Raw genomic sequence first — 22422 nt, forward strand, 5'->3', positions numbered from 1 at the left:
TGTGGTTGTAATTTGTCAAAATGTGGATGGGTTCAAGGAATATGAATATTTTTAATAGGTACTTATCTTTTCAATAGAACATTTATCTTGTTTTGTTTTGAGAGCCTTCCTGAAAAAGTCAATTTTGTAATATTTTTATTAACATAATGAAACAAAACTTTCTGACAGGTGTTTGCTCTGCTGACTCCTAATGGGCTAGAAAAGATTCAATTGATTAAATTACATTTTCTAAACTACTCCCTATTTGGGGTGTTTTCTACACAAGACATAATGAGCTTACTGTTTTTGATTATTTGTTTATTCATTCAAGTCCCGCCATCATGTCACTGTGACTTTCATCTATATTGTCAAATATAATATTTCTCCTAATATGGTGCAGCAAAATGATACAGTTTTACTTTTTAAAAATGCAGCTCATTGAAGAAAAAATCTATGAATTGTTCATAAATGTGTTCTTGAACTTTCCAGTTACCAGTGAATACAAAAATTACAGTTATTTTTGTCCTAACGCACCTTAAATTATATAATGTATGGTCAACAGGTAAAAAAAAAATCTATAATTAGGTTGTAGGTTTTAATCTTTTATGTGACAAATTTCACAGGAATTTAGAGACAAGCTATTTTGATTTATGATTGCCAAATTAAACTAGAAAAATGTACAAAATGTGCATGTTTTGATAATGCACAAGCTAATATTTATCAATCAGCAAAAATGACTTGTCAGGTTTGAGTAGAGGAAACCGTTTTGTCTATATTCTTAAAATAAACATTCTTATTTTCGAAACCAACCTATCAAATATCGCGATGTTTGGAGAATGTCTTTTCCGGCGTCCATCTTTATTTCCGATTGTGCGTTGGAAGAACCACAAAGTACATCAGCAACAACAGAAAAGACTCTTAAAAGTTTTAAGACATATGCTCAACATTCTGGTAAGTGCTGCTGGAGTACAGTTTTTGTGTTGAAATGCTTCTCGGGGTTTCACAGAACAGATGCGATGTTATTGTTTTTGCTTCCCACTGAGGATTTTACCGGCTGCTAGTTAATCTTAGCTTAGCGCACCGAGACATGGTGCGCAGATGCTAAACGGCTGTTAGCTCACAGCACTGTTATTGTGAAACTACCTCGCTGCTGCAGGTTTTCTGACTTTTAATGCTAAGAAAAGATGGGCTTTGGAGAGGGTAGAATTAGGGGCTTAAAATTCAGTCAAATTCGTCCTGAAACTTTTAAATGTGTCCTTGAATAAATTGGTTTGAATTTCCTTCTCTGTATGGAGCCTGTGTCCATATTTTAGATGTTTCCCTGGCTCTATACACCTGACTGGAATTGATTGCTGATTAACAGTATTTGCTCAATTGCGACGCAGGAAAACATAAAACATACAGGGCAGTGTGCCTTGAAAAAAAATAGTTAGCTGACTGGTATTGAGTGCGTTTGTAAATTTAAATAATTTATTTTATTTTATTTTTAAGATGGATTATGGAGAAAATTAACATTTAACCAAAAATGACAATTTTTGGTTAAACATGAACATTTTACAAGCTGAAAATTGGGTAATTTTTGTTCCCCCAATTCATATAGAAATGTGACATTTGAAAATACCATAAGGGGTCATAATCTTATTTTTAAGAAATATACAAAAAGATTTTACCATGAATTCATATACCATTTCTGATTAATGTCCTGCCTGTTAGTGGTTAAGACTTATGTCATTTAATTAACTATGGATACAGAGATTAAGGTAAACTAATGTTGGAAAAAATTATTGTCAAAACCAGTTAGTTTTTGTTATATCATTCCTTCTGTTTAAACTGATTTTAGAAAAAGTAGCAATTTTCTTAAAAAAGTAAAGTGTGGCTCTTGTAATGCGTCAAAATAGATAATACGTTTTTATCTGGAAATACATGTAATAATTTACCAAATCTTGGGTCCTAACAGTCCTTCATTTTTGGTAAATTGCAAACAGCAGTGTTTTGATTTGACATTGGGATTTAATATTTAACAGAATATTCAATTTTCCATTCTGAAAATGTAATGAAACTATCTGCTTCTTGGACGTTTTAATTTCTCTACTATAAGAAAATAGCAGTGAAGAGTGAGGATAGAGATATCACTCAACAGCAATTGTGGCTGCTTATATTAGATCCCTTTTAACCAAAATCGCACATATAGCTGATGAAATTCAAAACATGTTAATACGCAAATATTAAGAGGTCAAAAGCAGGAGTTCTGAAAGCATCAGTGAACACTTTGAACTAGGCATAAATTATCTGTGAGGAGGGTTTAATTAAGGAATTTGCACTTGCTTGAATTTCTTTTTAGAAAGAAAACCAAAAGGTTTTTCCGAGAACTAAGACAGCCTTTTAGATGAGAGGTGAAATGTCAAGGAAATCGAACTGGTCCAGTTGCATTTATTTAGCACTTTCCTGTGATTAAAGTCTTGTTTACCTTCTTTATATTGAATTTATGATTTTACACTTTTAGCTGTAGAGGATCCATCAGCAGCAGTTGAAATCATTTTATTGCACATTATCTTTGTATAATTTTTATTTGATAAACTAAAGATTTAAGTCAAAACTATGAATGTGAAAATACCGCAACATTTTAGTCAGAATAGCCAAAACTACAAAGTTGTCTTATTAATAATTTTACAGATGCTTCTTTTTCAAAATACATGGAGTCATAAGTTTTGTCATTCATGATTCTTTCAATTTGATTAGTGAAAAAGACAGAGGAATATTTCTTCAGTTGTGTCTTGCAGGGCTTTTCCGCCACATAAAATAATGATGTATATTTGTGATTGTATTTATCTTCTGTCACAAAAATCTATAGGTATTCATTTGCTTCAAGAGTGCAAAATTACTTGGATACACAATTTAATTTACAGAAATGTTTGCAGTGATCTTACAGCTGGTTTGTGTCAATATTATAACCCAACACTGACTAGTCCTCCTATTGAAAAAAATGTTGGTCCCTGCCTCATATCTCAAGAAGATTTCACGTTGGGATTTAATATTAATATTAAATTTTAAACTCTGAAAATGTAATGAAATTAATGATATGAGGCAGGGATCTTCTTTTTAAAGATCCACTTGTGTTAATTCAGTGTAAAGTTTACCAGTTTTCTTGTTTTTGTTTGTTTTATTGAATGCCTTTATCTTCTATTAACTGTTGATTGAAATTACTTTATAGATTTGATGATGATGATGACGATTATTATTGACTTTAAAGTCTGATAGTAGATCAACTTGTCCCTTGAAAAATCTAAATGAGAAATTGTTCTTAAAAAACATTGAAAGCAATGTTGTGTTAGTTTCTTCTAACTTCTAGATCTGAAGATGTTAAATTGCAAAAATAGCTCAAAAGTATATTAGGCCAAGTTCAGCATGACAAAAATATATTTTAAATGTTTAACAATTAACGTTAAGATATTCAAATATGTGAACTTGTTTCTCAAAGTCATATTAAATACATTTAATAATGTTCTTAAAATGGCATAGATCTTTTAAGATTGACCACACAAAGGGGCTTTGTTAGTTCAAAACCTGGGATTGATATTTATACAGGCAGAAAATAGAAGAAAATGCTATAAACAGATAAATTGTCTGATTTCATTAAATCCATTCAGCTTGAAATACATTTAATGTGGCTTTGTCCTATCTGTCGACTTATCGTTAGTGTCTGGTGCTGATGCATCTGATTGTTCTGCCACGTTAATCCAAGAGACGTTGTAGAGCATTCAGACCCTCCATTTGTCTTCATTTAATTTTAAGTTCAAATCTGCCTTGATTATTTGAGAAGTACCAGTGAGATGGAGCTTCACCAATGATTATTCCTGAACTTCACTGACATACTCAGCTCACAAACATGTACACAGAAGAACTGGGGTTTTTCCTGACACACTGTGTGTAAGAAAAAGCCTGTCATTGATGTTGTTGAAAAAGGTAATATAGCAAACATAGAAATGGAAATAACCTTTGTTGTCCCTCATTGGGGAAATTCAAGTGTACCAGCAGCAAAGTGACAGGCAAGTCAAAGCATGTGGGTTCACACCAACATAGAAATATAAATAGAAAGTCAGAATAACAGACTATAAAGTCTGTTACAGAATAAAAAAATACTGTGCAGTTTAATAGAAAACATAAAAAACTCAGATGAAAAGAAATGTGGAACTGAGTAGGATAATTTAAAAAAATATAAAAATGTTTATATGTATTAGTACATAAAAAACAGGATATTTACAAAACCATAGAAAAAATTAGCAAATAGTCAGGGATGCATATGAAGACTTTGTTTTATATAGAGAAGAAGAATCTGTAATAAGGAGCTCTCTAATCTGAAACAGCTTCACGCATGGGATGACGGATATTATTCATCACAGATGAGCTAATCTCATCAGAAATTAGCTGCTGCTTCAACATTTAACACCGAAGATGTTCTTGGCCATTTTCACCAAGAACATTTTCAGGAGCGCCTTAAAGATCCGTCTCCTCAGCAGATAATCTGTTCTGACCTTTTATGTTAGGTGTTGACTAAAAATATTAACAAATACGCTTGAGGTAATTTATGTCACAAAAAGGCTACAACTAGCAATTCATTTAGTAATAGATTATTTTATTGATTATTCTGATGATTAATTGCTTAAAACGATACAAAAAGAAAATAAATTCAAAAGTTTTTTTTTAATCTACCAATTAAGCCTTTTTTTATACATCATCAGAAATACATAAACAAATAATTAAATTACTTTTTAAAATAATAAAAACATTTCAGTGCATGAAATGATACAGTAGAATTTTTGTAGTGAATCTGAACCAAGTGAAGATAAAACTATGCTACTTGCCAGTTTTTCTTAAACATATATACAGATAAAGGTGTTTTTGTAATAAATGCGAAATGTTTTTCTATATATATTTTGTACTGTTTTTACTGTTGAGTATAATCCAGTTAATGATTAATGGATCACTAAATTAGTTGACAAATACTTTAATTATTGATTCATCTCATTTTCTCCTGGTCACAGCAAACCTGTACAGCAAAAAATCTTAATTTTTTTTGTCAGTAAAAAAAATTAACACGTTAAGAGCACTAAAGGTCTGTCCAAGTGTAGGATTTTATGATCACCATTTGTTCACTTTTATGTAATAAGAAGCTGTTTAAACCAGATTATTACTCTCTCCCCTTTATTGACTGCAGTACCACAGCAGAATGAAATATAGCACAAATACAATGTCGCTATCTTTTTTTTTTCCCAATAGGAGTTAAGTTAGTAAGAATTGCTTTTGCAGAAAACACGTTGGTGAGATAATGAAAAGAACCGGTACTTCTACACGTTGGTATTATTCCAAAGAAAACAACATGACATGGTTTATAACCACAAGCTGATTAGGATTGGTATACAAGTTCGTTTTCTCTGCATAAATGTGAGAAATCGCAATGTATTCTTTGTTAAAACTGTTTATCATTAGGCTGTTTTCCAGTTATAATTATTTTTACAAAATTCCATCTGAAAGGCTTGCCGATGTGTGCGTAATACTCAGGCAATAAAGGAGCAACTGGTGAAAAATGAGAGGAACTGAAAGCCCCACTGAAAGTCCTATTATACTGTGTATTTTTAGGCTCTGACAGGATCAGAGGTATCATGTCATTTCACCCTCTGATGGAGAGGAGAGGAGGGAAGCCTGCATTTGTGTGTCATGTTAGTACATGAGCTGATCCCCTCTTCTTCTGGCTGCAAGAGCGTACAGCCGTGTAGCGATAGCAGGCCTAAAATGGATTGAGTTTATTAACAGAAGCTGCGATGTCCATCTCTACTGGGTCGCCTGTCCCAGTGAATGAATAGCTGTGAATAGTGCAGGAATACATCATGATATATAGGATGGATTTGTTCTCCGCAGTCAGATGAGCTCTGAGTCAGAGGTTTTCTCCTCCCTTCAGATCTCTTGGCTCTCATCTCTCATTTGTCTTTGCTCGCTGCATTGATGTCTTCTCTATTACTGCTGATTTGACTTGTCTGCTTGTGAATACCTAATCACTCTGAAGATGACACACTTTCATTCCTTGAAAGGTTTAGATACTTTTCTTCTTTTGCCTCCTTTCAAAGTTGGGTGACAATTATTTATCACTGGAAGGGGAACATGTCGAATTCACTTTTTTACAAATCCTGTGTTTGGGGTGATCTTTGTTCATCTAACTCGGCACAGATAAATGTACTTAGAATGAAAGAACTGTAATTGTACTTTTCGTTTGTCACATGTGGATTTCCATCTTGTTGTCAAAAATGTTTCCTTCAAGATATTAGTGCTAAAGTACTTTTTTCTAACACTTTTTTTTCTTTTCCAATGCTAGCTGAGTGCCTAGCTGCCAGTGGTCTTCAAAACATAAACTTCTTTGCTGCTGTTGAATAAGGTAGGACAAACAATAGTCTTCATCTTGCCAACAATGCACAGCAAAATATGAAAAGTCAGCCTTGTCCTTGCTCAGTCTATTGTCTGTAGCATTTACATTTTGTAGATGTTGTGTGGTGTAACATTGTTTTATTCTCGCCAGTATTGATTATTTTTTAGTTTTTCTCAATTCCATATTTGTTTTTATTTATTTATCTTTTAACTTCTATTGAAAAAGTCAAAAAGCTGCTACTTTTTAAGGGCCAATTGCAACTGTGCACCTTCATTACTGTCATTGTAAATGGTAAATGCCATAGTAAATGGTGAAAACAAACAGTCCTCTAAATGATATTGCCTGCATATAAAGTTGGAAAAACATATGCAGTTTTGAAATCATAACTTTTTAAAGCCTTGCTATACATTAATACCATGAAGACAATTGTTCATTACTTTCATCTGAACCTAACACTGTAATAAAAACACAGTTCCCGTTTCTTGCTATTAACATCGATGTACTCTCTGCTCTTTGAAGTACAGCCGTGCTACAAACCTTGAACAGAGAATACAATTACCGCCCAGCTTTTATTTTTAACAAGCTGGAGAACAGTCTTGATTTGTAGGTAATGCATCTTGTGAGCGGGTTGTATCAGGGGCAACTGTGTCAGTGGTTTGTGATATTTGATGGAAAGTGATTGCATTTGTATCCATAAGAGGTTGCTCAGAGAGTCATGTGATTGCTCAGTACTTGAGGGTGGGAGGCTGTACAGAAAAAGTGTTGATCGCTTTGAGGTGATCACAAGACTTGTAAAATATAGATCTCAACTGGGGTTTTTAGGGTTAACAGACACACTATCATTTGTGTGATCTGTGAACCATTTTCTACAACAGAAGATAAAGACTGAAATGCCGAAACACTGTTCATGCAGAAAATCGGTATTTTGGTCTGTGGGCAAAAGCTGGAGTAACCAGAGAGAACCCACACATTCAAACTCAATGCACTCTGGGCTACCGGGATTTGAACTCTGGTGTCATAAGAAGTGATGACCCAAATATGAACAGTTTTCATTCCTTCTATGTTCATCTGCATGCAACAAAACCAGATAACTGTATTTGTTAAGTAAGCCTATAATGATGTAGTTTCAAACCATCAATCAATTTCAAATAAATCTTTAATGAAGCTTGGTTTGTGTACATGGTATTACAATACTTTAATGGTATTTCAATAGTGCCTAACCATTTAAACCACAGCTGTGACCTAATTTACCAGTAGTAGAATTTTAGAATGGATGTTGGTGATTTTAAATAAGTATTGCTTATGAGGTGCACCCTTGTGTGACAGCAAGTCAATGTGCATGCAGCTTTGTGCTTTTCCCTTTCTGCCGGCATGGTGGGCAGGCTAATAGTCCTATTTTCCAAGCTGCAGCTTTTATGGATGACTAACGAGATGGCATTCCTCCAAATACCAGTTCTCTTACTGGTATTCCGCTGGTTGCTGACATGTCTGCTTAATGCAGAAATGACTATTTCTGCAGATTTAGCAATGGAGGAGTCTGAGTTTGGCTGGACAAATGTACCTGATTGATCCGATTTAAAGGTGCTTGCTTACATCCACTTTTAATAGATGTTGTTGCCAATTCAACAACAAATAAATGATATACATGTTTATTTGGGAATCTTAGTTTAGCTCTGCATAGCAAAGAAACTCAGAGCTATTTAACTGAAGTCGGACTCAAAACAAATGCCTGAGGACTTTGGTTGAGTCTTTTGCTGGATATTTTAGTTTTCTCTAAAATGGTAAAGATAAGCGCTGAAAGTAGATATAAATCTTACAGAATAGCAATATTCACAAGGAACCCTATTCAAATATTTATATAAATCTATATAAATTACCTGTGAAACCAAATATTAAAGTGGATGGAAACAGTTTGGATGTTTAGTGTAATTCCGGTGTGGTTTATAGATATTTCGGTGGATATCATCGCAATATCAGAATTGACCCCATGTCAAATCTCAAACCCTGACTGCGATCCAAATAACTGATCAGCTTTGAGCTACTGGCTTACTGCTCACTCAATGAAATGATTGTACTTTATTTAATCCACCCCAGTCAACTGACACACTTCCCCCACCCTTTTCCTCAATTCCTCTTCCTGAGGTGCAACTGACTGGTGAACCACAGGAACAGGCTTTAGGGAGATTGTCTGAATTTCATTCCTCCGTCTTCACTGTTATCCTTGTTTTTATTCTCCCCGAGCATATGCTTTCACACAAAGCTGACATTCTCCTTCTTAACTGCTCATCGGATCACACTTCTGCTTGCCAGGAGACAGTGGGTGTGCATGCATGGTCTTGTGGCTGCTAAAGTATCTAGAAGTATCTTTTTAGCACAGCATCCCAAACCACCTCTTCCACTATGTGCTAATATGCAACTTCTTCTATGGCAGTATATCTGCCATAGAATATCTGGTAAACAGATATTCAGGATGTACAAATTTTAAGAATTTATGATCTGTATATCAGCAACAAGATGAAATTTCAACAAAAAAAAAAACACCAAGACCTGCTGCGTGAATGTAGCCTCTGTTTCATGAGGTCACAACATAATAATTTAGCATAATTTATAAGTTATGCTTTAAATATTGAAAATGTACTGCAAAAGTAAAATGTATAGCACGAGTTTTTGTTTGTTTTGTAAGAAGTTGACAGAAGGAAATGGGTGTGAAGAAAACATCCCAAGCATTCTGGATGAAAGTTGTGATCAGTTTTGTATCCTGAGCTGCATTGGAAAAAGTGAAAATATTTGAATCAAATACACAAGGACTGGTTCAGGGTAAAAAAGAGGCATGTTTCAATTTTAACAGATGATATGGGGCTTCATCAGATCATCTGAGCAGTGCAGACGGCAGCCATTACCGCTACGTTAAATGCATATGAGACGAGAACATCAACGTTTAGACATACGTTTCTTTCCATCATTTAGAAGTAAGTTTGGTTATGATGTTTTCAATATTCTTAATGGTGCATTTATTGGAATGGGAAAAGATAAAAGGAAATGTTGCGTAACAGTATTTTTCACTTAACATTGCAGTTCATATTCTGTCATTTTTAGTAGGTTTGTTGTTTTGCTGATCATTGAACAGCTAAAATCCATCTTCTTTACGCTAATGACCTATTTTCTTTGGTCATATATCCTAAAACCTGTCATCATATAGTAGTGTAAGTATTGTTGTATATATTTAGTGTAATTTGTATTCTCCTCTTGAATTTCTCTACTTGGCAGCTCTGAAAGAAACCATCCAAAATTAGTTATGATTCTCTTTTAGTTTGTAAACAAAATCAACAGACTTCCCTGCAAATCTCCTGTGGCACGCTCAGATTTACTGTGTGGGCCAAACAGAGAAAAATCGAAAGACTCATTGTGAAGGACTTTCCCATAATAACAAATATTGTCTATGGCAACAGTTGCAGCCACTTTATAGGAGATGGGACATGGACAGCTGTGTTTTTTCCCCCCTCTTTGCTCCTGGGCACACAGGATGTAACTGTCAAGTTCCCATTAGTCTGAAATTCATTGAGCTGTGACTTTCACATAACCATTTGTGTCCAGCGATGTCGTTTCATGTACAGTTACAGCTAATTTCCCATCCGTTTACATCATCATAATTTCCTGTGGACAGCTGTGCTTTGTATAGAAAGAATAGCATGTTTTAGAAGCTCTTTTGTAACTTTTGAGGAACAATATGTGAGGTCCATGTGTTTACAGATAAACCTCCTTATCTTAATGGAAATTTTTCTGCATTTTATTGTTTTTTTGTTTGTTTGCCTTTTTCTGCTATTATGATGTGTGCTGGCTTTAGTGTTGTTCTTCCATTGGTACACTAAAGTGGTGAGTTTGTTGTAAAGTGAGGTGGAATACATGCTTTCTACACCCAAGGTAAAAGGTATTATTAGTTACAGTCCAAGACTTACACTGACAAAATTGATGAAATTGCTAATAAGTTTCATTCTGATCACCAGAGCCTCCAGCAGTTTAAACTCCATGGATGATTAAATAGATTAGACATAGCCTATCCTTTAAAACAGCTTACTGTGTTTACTGATTTCAAAGGAGCTACTGATGTTCACAGCTTCCCTTCATTTATACTTGGAAGAAAAAAGGACAGCTCTAATTTAAAACTAGCCACAGGCAACTTGATAAGCTTAGTCATGAGATGACGTTGGAGTCCAGCTGAGGCTGGCTGGTTCACACTTATCCTACAGCCTAAAATGTTTAGTTTTTTGTTAGATTAAACGTTTAGATGGTTTAATAGTCTTATTTTTAAACTGAGTATCAGAAGCCCCAACAAACTGTTCTGCTTCTTAAGAAGTTTCTTTATGGTGAGCAGAACATGTTAGTGTTGCTGATTTCTTCTTAGACTCTGAGTGACACTTCTGTGACTTTGAATTGGAAATCTGATTGGTCTGGGGAACCTGACGATGCACACCCGGCAAAAATAAGTAATGAACACCCCACAGAACCACAGTTGCCTTACTCTCAGGTTTACAAACAATGAAAACTGCATAATCCTCAACTAAATTGGGAAACCTAAGAAATAGTGTGTAAAATACTTATTTTCCCCACTGCAGGTGGGTTAAAAAAACACAACAATCAATTGTGCAAAGATTGTAGTTGGCCGATTCTGATTTTATTTTGTTTCCCTTTGTGTTCAGGAAATGCATAAAAGTTAAGAACATTCTCCATTTTTGATCTGCAAGAGTATAAACCAAGAGCATCTGCTTGTTTAAGTTCAGTAAAATCAAATGTTATGATTTAATACTTTGCTGATCAAAAGAGGTTAATCTTTCCTGTTGGACTCAAAACTTCATTGTTACCTCTATCAAGAAAACCCCAACATGTTCATATTTCTCAAGTCTTAAAGTCTAAATTTCTGATTGGAATTGGTCAAAATCAGCAGGTTAGATGTCAAAGAAAAATGGAAACTAGAATAATTTCTAAAGGGCGGATTGATTCACCTCTACCTTTGGAAAGCATAAAATTCAGGCGTTAAATCATAAAAAACACAAGCCAATGCAAGAAGACAAAGAAATTTCCAAGCTAAACCTTTAAAACATGCTAAAAAGAGGAGGTTACAGTCACAAGGGTTAATAAACTTTTTAATCTGCAAAAAACTGTTGGAACACATTTTATATTCTTTGAACTAGAAACCAAGCTTTATTATTCCTCCACACTGGAACTGAGTTCATGCCTTTTGTATAATTGGTTGAAATAGAGTTGCATTCTCTTAATAAGAAAGTAGATCTATTTGTGTACTTGGTGCTTTACTGTCATGGCATTAGAGAGGTGTAACTTTGGCTGTGCGTCAGAAGTTCATTGACGTAAATTCATTTCCACAGCGGTGGCCTCTGTGCAGCAAAGTCCTTTGTGATGCTTTGTGTGTGCATTGTTGTCACCACTTCATATTGTAGAGTCTGCAGCACCATCTCATCTGCATTATGTGAAGAGGCTTGTTGAGTGTTTATTTGTTTCAATATCCCTGCAGGAATCTGCTTTTTTTTTTTAAATAGTCCATCAGCCGCTTCATACCAACATCAAATTAACACTCCAGTGATGTTTTTATAGTCTGTCCCTTCCTTCCACACGCTTGTCCTTTTTCAGTTCCACAGTCCTTCTTCAAACCGACTCTTAAGCCACTTATCAGTTTGTTGCCTTTTCCTTTGTCTTTCACTGTGCTGCTTGTTTGGAACCTGAACTGTGTTTGCAGAGATTTTTATCTGAATAAATTGTTTGACTTGCTCTGAGAGTGTAGGCCTGTTAATAATATGGCTTATTTGATATGGTGTTCTTGGAAGCAAATATTTCATTCATTTTTATGTAATTGAAATTGATAGGACTCAATTTTTTGTATTTTCAAAAAAAAAAATTCTTTACTAGTATATGCCTGTATTATTTATTAATTTTTCTTAAGTTATTAGCTAATAAGGTAGTATTGGCTAATAAATGGATCAGTTATTCTCATACCCATCGTGGACTAATGCTCTCTGTTTTGGTAATATCTCTTGATCAAGCCGTTTGTAACATTCCACACTACAAAAAGAAGTAGTAAAAATATGCATGATTTGTGCCATTATTGTATCAATATCAGTATTGTCCAATTCTCAAAGTTGCAATATTGGTATTGTATCAGAAGAAAAAAAACTGTTGTACACCCCTAATTTCAATAGCGCTAGATTATTAAAAAATATTTTTTTATGTTTATTAGTAATTTTATGTAGCTTACTCTATGGTCAGTAATACATGTTGAACTTGGGCTCAAAACAAGAGTGGATTTCAAATATTAGACGCATAAAGAACAAACATTCCGACCCTTTCTGTTCCCTCTTTTGCGGCTTGGTATTTTAGCCATTTAGCCCTAGTGGTAGTTTATTTTAAGAGCATTGTTAATCAGTTTTGCTTTACATGACCCAGTTTCACTTTTGTTTGGATTCTTTAACAAACAGTCATCTGCCAAACCATTACTTGCTGCCCCTCAGAATGACATGTTATCTTTAGGTGGATGTTTTTGCTGTATTCCCATGACATTAATCAGATGCTCTACAGGGCTCTCAACTTTTCGTTTGTGCACATGGATTACTGGCTACTCGTCTGCTCACACTAATGGCATTGAGCTGAGTGTCATGTCCAATTTCATTTTTTTCTCTTTATCTCTGTCAGTTTGGCTTTTCTCCAGCGCTGCCTCTGCTTTTGACTAATCAGGCTACAGTTGGATAAAAATGTTTAATTTCCATCACTAAAGCATTAGAATTGAACATTTTATTATAGGGAAAGTTATTTTTTTTCTACAAGTTTTCTCTATGGACATGGAGTTAAATTACAAAAAGCAAACTATGTATTTGTATTTCAAATCAATGTCAGAGTTTATTGAACTGAAAATTATATGAAATGAGGTTTGTTCATCCAGAAAGTCATATTCCCAGTAGTGTAGACACACACATAGTCTTTGCTTCACTTTATCCTACGCTGCGTTTTATTTGATCACTTCTGGTTACGTGTCCAATTGAAGCAAACTTCATGAAACTGTTTTAAAACAAGCCTAAAAACTCAGTGTGGGTTAGATGATGCTTGACACCTAATTTTCTCTTACAGAAAACGTTTGACTGAAATCCTCAGTGGGACATTTTTCTTTTCTAGCGGCCTAGAACTGTTCTGTTCTCACAGGTTGTATAAAAATTAGCAACATTTCTGATAAACTATGTCTGATACAGATCACCCTTCTTACACTACTTCTCCACTCAGCTCCTTCAGACTAGTGGCAGCAGCAATTAGCAAACACCTGGTGAAACTACAAATCTGCTAAGTTTATCGTACAAACTATTTCTCAGTCCAATGTTCCTACAAAAAGTCTAAATTTTTGTGATAAGTTACTGAAGGTGGCGTGTTGAAAAGAGCAGGAGCTTCTTAAAGAGACAGACATCCAATTTTAAGGCATCAGATTTTTTTTAAGTCATGTTTAATATACACAGAATATTCATAACAACTGAAGGTGACAGTTACTTGATTGTGCTATAAAATGGCACTGTGTGCCTGGAAATTGCATAATACCGCCTCCTTAAAACATGCATGATGTTTGATGTTTTCACAGTCAGCTCGAACCCTTTTTGGACGAAACAATATCCTCCCACTGGATTCAGGTGGGTTGCAGAAACGACGCATCCAAAAGATGCCGAATAGCAGATCTCAAGGACTGGACTAAAGTTGTGTAAGTGAGCAACTGGTTTTACTGCTGCCTTTGAAAATTTTCACATTAGGTTTTTATTTTCCACTTCCTCTCCTATGTCTCTTAAACTTCAGAGGTAATATTATAAAGCATTTGCAGCTAACTTAACTTCACAAGGATGTGACTCAAATTGAAGTCAGACATCTTGATGTCTGTAGAATAATGTAGTTCCCGTAATTTAATCTGTCTTGTGACGGCAGCTCCTGTTAATATTCCTCAGCTGACGGCTCCACTCTGCATGCAAATAAAATCTAGCCACATCACAGAGAGCCCAGGAGACATCTTAATGCAAAGAGTTACTGTTGTTGTTGGGTTTATCTACTTTCAGTACATCCTGACCAGCCAGGGTGGATTTTAATAGTCTCTGAACAGAACCAACTAGTCTCTGATACCAGAAAGACATGTTTAAAAACAATTGTGGATAACAATAAAACTAGGAGCTATCTGTAAATATTTATTTTCAATTTCCTGTTTGAAGTTTATACTAGACGTTCTTCTACTTACCCATCATGCAATGTAGTCTTCAAATATTAGCTCGTATAGCTGAATTTTGATTTAGGAATCAGTCACAAAATGACTCCCTGAACTCATATTTGCTTTTGTCTAATATTTCTTTTATTGCTGTCTTGAGATCATGTTGTTTCCAAAGGCACTAAAATAAAAAAATTTAAATGACACAGTTCCTAATCATAGAACAAATGAGTGTCTAAGTCAATTGCCGTGACTTCCCTAATAGCCAGTGTTCATAACCGATTTAATTGTCTTCTCAGTTTCATAAGTGGCAGCACTGTCACTGCTGGAAAGCTTATCCCTGAATTGACGCAAGTCACTTATAAACTGGTGTCTTGAGCACAAAATGCTTCAGAATTATTACCTCCCAAAAAAGGAGTCATGCAAAAATGAAAAAGGGAAACAATGATGTAAAGACAGGAAGGCTTCTTGACAAGCTTAGATTTCTTAAGATAAACTATGCAAATTAGGGGAAATATATGACTGAGAGATGCTGGAAGTTGAACTTCTAATTTGTTCCATTTCATTAAAAAAATATCATTGTTTATTTTTTTGAATATATAAAAAAGCAATTTTCCATCTCTATGCTCCTTGCTTTTCTCTAACAAAACATTCAAGGTAAGCTTAAAACACATGTTCTGTCAAATCATCATTACAGCAGAGAGATTAGAGGTCAACCTGCTTCTGTTTCACTCTTGACTTGTCAAGTGAAATCATGACAGGCTCACATCAGCTGGCATGTGTTGGGGCCACCTGCTTTCGCAGTTTAAACGAGTGATGCAGTGATGTCTTGTAGTTTCTATCAGCCAGTCAGTGAATTTAAAAGAATAAACAAGGGAAAAAATACAGCTTTTTCTGTAATCAGTGAGTGCGACTAAAAAGTAGATAATATTGAACTTCTTCACTTTGATGTAATTTGACACTATGCAAAGAAAGTCAGGTCAAAGGTTTTTATTAATTTTATATAGCACATTTGCAACTTCAGCTGATCAAAGTGCTTCACAACATCACAGGTAGATAAAATAAATTATAGAAAATAAAATTAGGTTTGGTAAAAATAGTAAGGTAATTATAAAATTGGCAGAAAATACCAAGACATATGTAGTTTCAGTTGCAGCGAACCTGACCTATTGACGGAGCAATCAAAACTGACTTCATTTGACTAACAAAATAATATTTACACACCCAGCTCTCATTTGAAGTTTTGTTTACGTAGTCATCTTTAGAATCTCAAGGGCCACATAAATAACTTTGGCAGACCATATTTGGCTGCTCTCCTTGAATTTCACATGCATGAATAAAACTCAGGAATCACTGATGATTTCTGACTGAAACAAGTTTGTTGCTCTCCTTGTAGTATGAAAACTTTTGTCTGTGTTGATTGTCCTCATAGAAGTGCACTTACCATACATAAAGTAAAGAAATGTTTAACCTTTTTATAATGCTCTGCTTTGATGCACTAATTTGATTTGCAAGAGTTTTTTGCAGAGTAAGCAGTATGAGAATTTTAAATAAAATTTTACAGATAGAAAAAAAGGTTTGCAGTCAAGATTATGTATGTCTTTGTTGAGTTGGAAATTTTTTTAATCTTAATTAAATGGTAATGTGGATTTTCTATTTCCTGGAGAGGCAAACAACATATATTTTTAATGTTAATTTTAATCTGATTTTGTTTTGTATTTATGTACACAGGTCTGTTTGTGAAATTGTTCCTCACTTGGAACATCAACTGCTTTTGTTAACTTTCCTTTGTAAAATAAATAAATAAGAAAATAAAAGGAACAGGAACAAAAGTGGATGTTATAAAGAGCGGGGCTGTAAACATGGTTATGGAGCGGTCCCTCATGCACAGTGTGCTGAAGAAGCAGAAAACCTGCATTGACTTTAAAAATGTTAGTTTTCAATTATTTCCTGTTGTCTTTCCGTCTCTCTCTTTTCCCTCTTGTACTGTGCAGATTAAATTGGCTCAGAAATGTAATATTAGATGTTTTAGTTAATTTGATTCTTCTGAGACAGAGGCTGTAGGCTAAACCACTTTCTTTCAAATCAGAAATTGATGATTGCTTTTGGCGTTTTTCATCCTACTGATTTTTTTTTAGACGTTTAATGGAGGAAGTATTGTGCAGTATGGGAAGCCTGAGGTAGCATTTTTAGTGCATCTAACGTTATTGTTTCCATTATTGCATTTTGCAAGCGGTTAAGTCCCTTTATCAGCTACCATGAAGTGTCGCGTTAGAAACTCGTTCCTAAAATTCACACGATACCCTCACTGTTTCCATAGGTCTTCAACAGATAGACAATTAGGGTGCATTCACACCAGCCTTGTTTTGTCCATCAGACTGGTTTGTTTGCCTAGAAAGTCAGATTTGTTTGGGTTAATGTAGATGCGCAATCAAACTTTGATGCGGACCAAAAAAAAGCAAACTCTGGTCCACTTAAAAACTTATGTCTCCCTTCGGCTGACATGAACTCTGGTGGGTTTTGAATGCATATATGAATGTGAAGCAAATCAGAGGCTGCTATACAAACAAAGTGGACTAAAGCGCCGGGCATTCTGGGTAAATACATCCAAAACACATGCAAATCTAGCGCTAGTGGGAGAAATGGCTCAAAAAGGGAAGTCCTAGAAAGTTATGTTTATTGTCTTCTTCGGATGTTTTTGTGGTGTTTGCTTCAGTGATTCTTGGTGCAGCACCACCACAGGCGAGGTGAGGAACAGGATTTTCAAAGGGTTTGGTTTGTTTGACACAGTGCAGTGTGAAAGCGAACCGCACAGTTGAAAATGTAATAGATGTAGCAATTTTGGTCCTGCTCAAACAGTCTATTGGACTATTAAATGTACTATAAAATATTCATAGGCAATTGTTAGTACCAAGAGTTTAATAAAACTACCTTCAAGAGAGAACCTCTTGTGATTTAGGAAGGGAGTAATGCATAATGCTTCTCTTTTTGTTGCTGGAGAAGGGAAAAGAAGTGTATCTCAGATTAAGGGGGGAGAAAAGCTGACACTGCACAGATTTAGAGGAGAGAAAAAGCTATGAGAAAATAAGCCAGCACAGACAGTGAGCAAGGGGCGTAAATCAGATCTAGAAAGGACTACAAAGCCTCTGTGACTCAGAGCTGAGACGAAGGATGTGACGAATAGAAGGACTAGTCTGTTGTTTTATGACTGAGGTTAAGATGCTGTTGAGTAGCCTTATGCTTTTGTAAGCGAAACTCGAGATGGGCAGATAAAAATGGGACATTTGAGAAAATATAATTATCCATGACGAGGTGGAGGACGACACCTTACATGTTCATTGTTCCCTAAATCTCTGGATAATGCATTTCAGCAATTGTTTATATATTTATTCCGGTTTCTAAATATAAGCTGCAGAAACCAACTTTGAAAGGAATAAAATAAGCTGCAGGTGTCTTGGATCCTTGAGGATTTCCTTTGAGTTTTTGTCAAAAAATGTTTTGACATTTTATTTTTTCCCCCACAAAATTGTTGAAGGAAAAACTTAGAAAGTCTTTTTTGTCATAGTAAGCACAACATCCTAAAATAAAATTTAATTTGTTAGTTTATTTGTTTATTTGCATTTACTTATTGCAGTCACATATAAGTAAGAGTGACTGTTAGCAGTGAAGCTAACTAAAAATAAGTAAACTTTTAAGGATTTTCTGTGGCCTTTATTTGGGAGTGATGTGACAGGACATGTGGCAAAGGGCCGGGACTTGAACCCGTGACGGCCGCGTCGAGGACTGAGGCACGCGTTTTTACTCCTGTGCCAGTTATTTTAAAAATGTTTTCCAAAAAGAGTAGAAATGAAGCAAATGTCACTTAACCTGTTCATGTCAAAAACACAGGACTGGAGAGTTCTCTTCAGATAGGCAGGTGTGGTTTTCCTTTTTGATTGCATATGCAAGTGTGTGTGTGTGTGTGTCTGTGTTGCATTTTGTGCGGTGAATCTTGTGTGGATTTTGCATGCCATCTGCATGTGCATGACCTATCTGTGGGTCAGGAACTGGCCTTCAGGTGCATCATGTGGCCTTTATTTGGTCGGGTCAGGTGAATTGTGCTGGTTTTGTGCGCCCACGTATGATGTGTGTTGGGATGTGGTTGTGTTCATGTGGGTCAGATGTGGTGACGCTCTTTGTGCTTGCCCTCTGATAAAATTCTGCAGGCATCCCTGGTTACGCACGCACGCACGCACGCACGCACGCACGCACGCACGCATACATGCACTTCCTAAGTCTCTCTTTGGTTGTTGCTCTCAATGAAACTTTCGTCTCACCCTTGAGCTTGTGTTGTCCTCTTCATCACGCAGCAGTCCAGCCTTTCGAAACCTGTTGGTAAAAATGCGTATGTTACAGTCACTTTGCACTGTTCGAAGTGTGTGGAAAAAATTTTTGGATTATTGTGTTTTAGTGTCTCAATATTTCCTTAACCACACTGTTTTAAGTTTATTTGCTCATGAAAAAGTTTGTCTGCATGGGACTCAAGTAAAAATGTGTACGATGCCTTGATGATTTAGAATAAATCCAGTTACAGAAATAAAACAGCAGAGCCTCATTGTTTTGTAGCAAAAGCCAAAAAGCTCCTGCTCAAGAATAAAATGTCAGTTACAGCCTTTAATAGGCAGAAAGTAATTGTCATTGACAAATTACATTATTACAAACAATGCCCACTCAGTAATTATATCAGCAAGAAATATTTTCAAACACTTAAGGAAAAAGGCAGATGCAGAAAAATTTTATTAGTGTGTGTGAGTACGTGTGGGATAATGTTTTCTGCTTCATACTGCATTTCTATGCATAATGTTTATAATTTTTATGTTTGAGAGAAATGTGTGCGTCTGTGTGTTACTCCACCAACATGCCTGCTGACTAATGCTGTGAAAAGACCACAGCCATCTTGCTGATTCAAATCAGATCTTCTGTAGTACACACTGTAATGTGAGTACAGTTCTACAGTGTGCAGAGAACCTCCACTCACACTGAACCTGACAAAATGCTGCAGGAAGTTCTGTAATATATTAAGAAAATTCTTCATTTATGAGCTGAGATAGGACTTGATGAAAACTGAAGGATGGTAAATGTTGGCCACACATCTTAACCAGGTCTAGCTCATATCCACAACCATAGCAATGGATACTCATGAAATGGATTGCAAATTAGATGAGAAACTTTAATAGTAGGTTCTATTAGACCTACTAATAAATTAGTAGGTACTAGTAGGTACTACTACTTTATTGCATTGCTGGAGATTGGAACAAGCCAGTGGCAATCACAAAAAATCACATCACTTATGAATTTAAAAGCACCATCCCTGCTGTGATTCCACCTTGATACCTTTGAGATATTGCTCTTACAGTTTTTGGAGGTTATGCTTTATAGCTATGTCAACTGTGAACTGATGCAACAACAGGTGGAAGTTTCTTGCATCTTGATAGACATGTGTGCATTTGGGCGTCACTAATCCAATGTAGAGATATGAACACAAAAAAAGACAGAGGAAAAAGAACTGAAGCAAGCAGTGTAGCTTAATGGATCTGCTCCAGTGACTTTTAAACCACATATTAGTAGAGATGAAGTCTTATCCTTCCTCTGCAGAATTCCTGTGTAATACTTAGTGTGCTTTTTGATAACCGCATTTTTGTACAGATTCAGGAGACGAATGGTTGAAGTGAGAGAGAGTAGCTGGAAGGAGGGACAAAGTCTTGAAATACATCTGAAAATCCCAAAGGTTTTTCTCTTTTGTGAGTTTTCTAATGAAACAGGTGTTCCCCTTATTCTGCTGATATGAGAGGTGGGAAATGAGTTAACCCCTGCCTCATTTAAATTCATCTTGAGCAAAGCAAAGAAAAAGTAACAAGCCTTTTCAACCCATTTCCTGTAATTTGACTTGGAACAATGCGGTTTCCTTATCAACTGTGGTAAAGATTTAATCTTTTTTGACCTGCTGACAACAATTTAACAACTGAATGATCATGACTAAGGGTCAGATTTTACCAAATGATCTCAGTTCTAAGATTTAACTGGCTTCTTAAAGACCAAGCTATTTTTATGTTTATTCTGCTTCGAGGATCAGTCATTAAACTTTTTCTTAAATGGTGACAATTAAACTGACTTGCCATATTTTTACTCTGCAGGTGTCAAAGAATAATTGGGTGCACAATAAAACCAACAAATCATCCTGACTCGTTGGGCACCAATCACTCAGCAAAAGATAAGAAGCTACTATTTTTTCTGTGATTGGCTCTAATCTTGATCGGCAGGTGAAAATACTGTAAAAAACCAAAATAATTAATTAGGTTAAAACTGGGAACTTATTTTTACGCGATACTTCATTTATTTTCTTTCTGATTTACATTTACTACATTTATCAAGAAATATTTTTTTTATTTTATGTTATTGCCCTCTGGGAAAAAATTAGAGCAATTTAAAATATAAACAAAAAACAAAACAAAAAAAATCGAAATTGTGTTTGGTGCATTTTTACTCCGAACAGAAGTATCTACATATCATTTTGCAATTTCTGTTGCCTCTAAAATTCTGATTACATTGTTTTCATGCCCTGTTTGTAATTTGCTTAATTTAAAATGCAAAAAGAAGAATCTGGCCCAAGATACAAAAGTAATATAGCGGACAATTCTGGGGGCAGAAAACATTTAAATTGAAACATGCTGCTTCTCAGGAGATTATTAGTTTAGGACCAACTCCCCTACACCAAAAAAAAAAAAAAAACACAAAAGAGAACTTAAGAATAAAATAAAGACTCAGGACTCAGTACCTCTACTGTTGACTACTTTAGAAATTAACTCAGAAATTCTCAATACAAGTCTTTTCAATTGACAGCTGGGAAGGTGGCTTCACGCTCGGCATCCACATTCTGGAAATCACAATTTTATTAACGTCCCATGCCATCTGATTCAAAGCAGGGGAAGATTTAGAAAAGTCTGAAAGTTGGTACTTTTATATTTTTTATTTTGGACAGCCATTGACCATTGCATCTTTGTCCTGAAAAAGTTATCAGCCTCAGTCAAGGCTGATGCTTCAACTTCCCCACATAGCCAGCCGCAGTTTGATGCCTCCTCACGACCTGAAGATGTATTGCTCTAGTGAAGGCCCTATATCTTGATGGACTCTCATAGAAAATGTCTCCTGTGAGATTGCCTTGTCATGTCACTAATGTCGGAAACCACCATGACTGTGCAGAATAAATGTATTTTTGTCAGAAAATAAAACTTTGTTCCACCTGTCAATATCTGATTCCTGATGCTCATTTGCAAAGTCCAAAGAAGTTTGCAGCCTCAGAGAAGCCCCTCTTGAGTGGGCTGCAATTCACATCATCAAGAACCTAAACTGGGGTTAAGAATCTGACTGTCTTCACAAAGAGCCCAGCTGATCTCATGTTTTGGATATAAAATTGAACTTATTTGTCCTAAAACCCTTAACACTTTGTTGGACCTTTAAAGTTATGATTTACCAAGATTCACTGTTGCAAGAAATTAAAAAACATCAGCTAAAATGCTAGTATTTTATTTTAGATGGTTGATTGAACAATGTTACATTTGAAGGAGATACCACACTGTGCACCAAAATGCTGAATAATAAACATTATGCTCAAACTGTTATCTTGATATTTTGGATAAGCATTAAGATGCCACTACCAGTTAAGACTTCCAAGATGATGCAAAAAAAATGAAAATTTATTCAAAAGTTGAATTTTCAGATGACAGTTGCACTTAGAGGACAAGCTGTCTGGACT

At 35.4% G+C, this 22422-nt stretch overlaps 1 protein-coding gene across 2 annotated transcripts in view; it reads left to right on the top strand.

Moving 5' to 3' along the window:
* Positions 1-837: 837 nt before the first annotated feature.
* Positions 838-22422, top strand: part of gpat2 (glycerol-3-phosphate acyltransferase 2, mitochondrial) — a 129299-nt gene continuing 107714 nt past the window's right edge. The window contains exons 1-3 of one of the 2 annotated variants that reach the window (XM_055039057.1): positions 838-930; positions 6347-6406; positions 14025-14141. The gene's annotated coding sequence lies outside the window, so the exon portion shown is untranslated. The remainder of the gene's footprint in view (positions 931-6346; positions 6407-14024; positions 14142-22422) is intronic. The other variant, XM_055039058.1, reaches the window with a different exon arrangement.

This window comes from Poeciliopsis prolifica, unplaced genomic scaffold (assembly GCF_027474105.1).
Source record: "Poeciliopsis prolifica strain line A6 unplaced genomic scaffold, Auburn_PproV2 SCAFFOLD014, whole genome shotgun sequence".
In the NCBI taxonomy this organism is placed as follows: domain Eukaryota; kingdom Metazoa; phylum Chordata; class Actinopteri; order Cyprinodontiformes; family Poeciliidae; genus Poeciliopsis; species Poeciliopsis prolifica.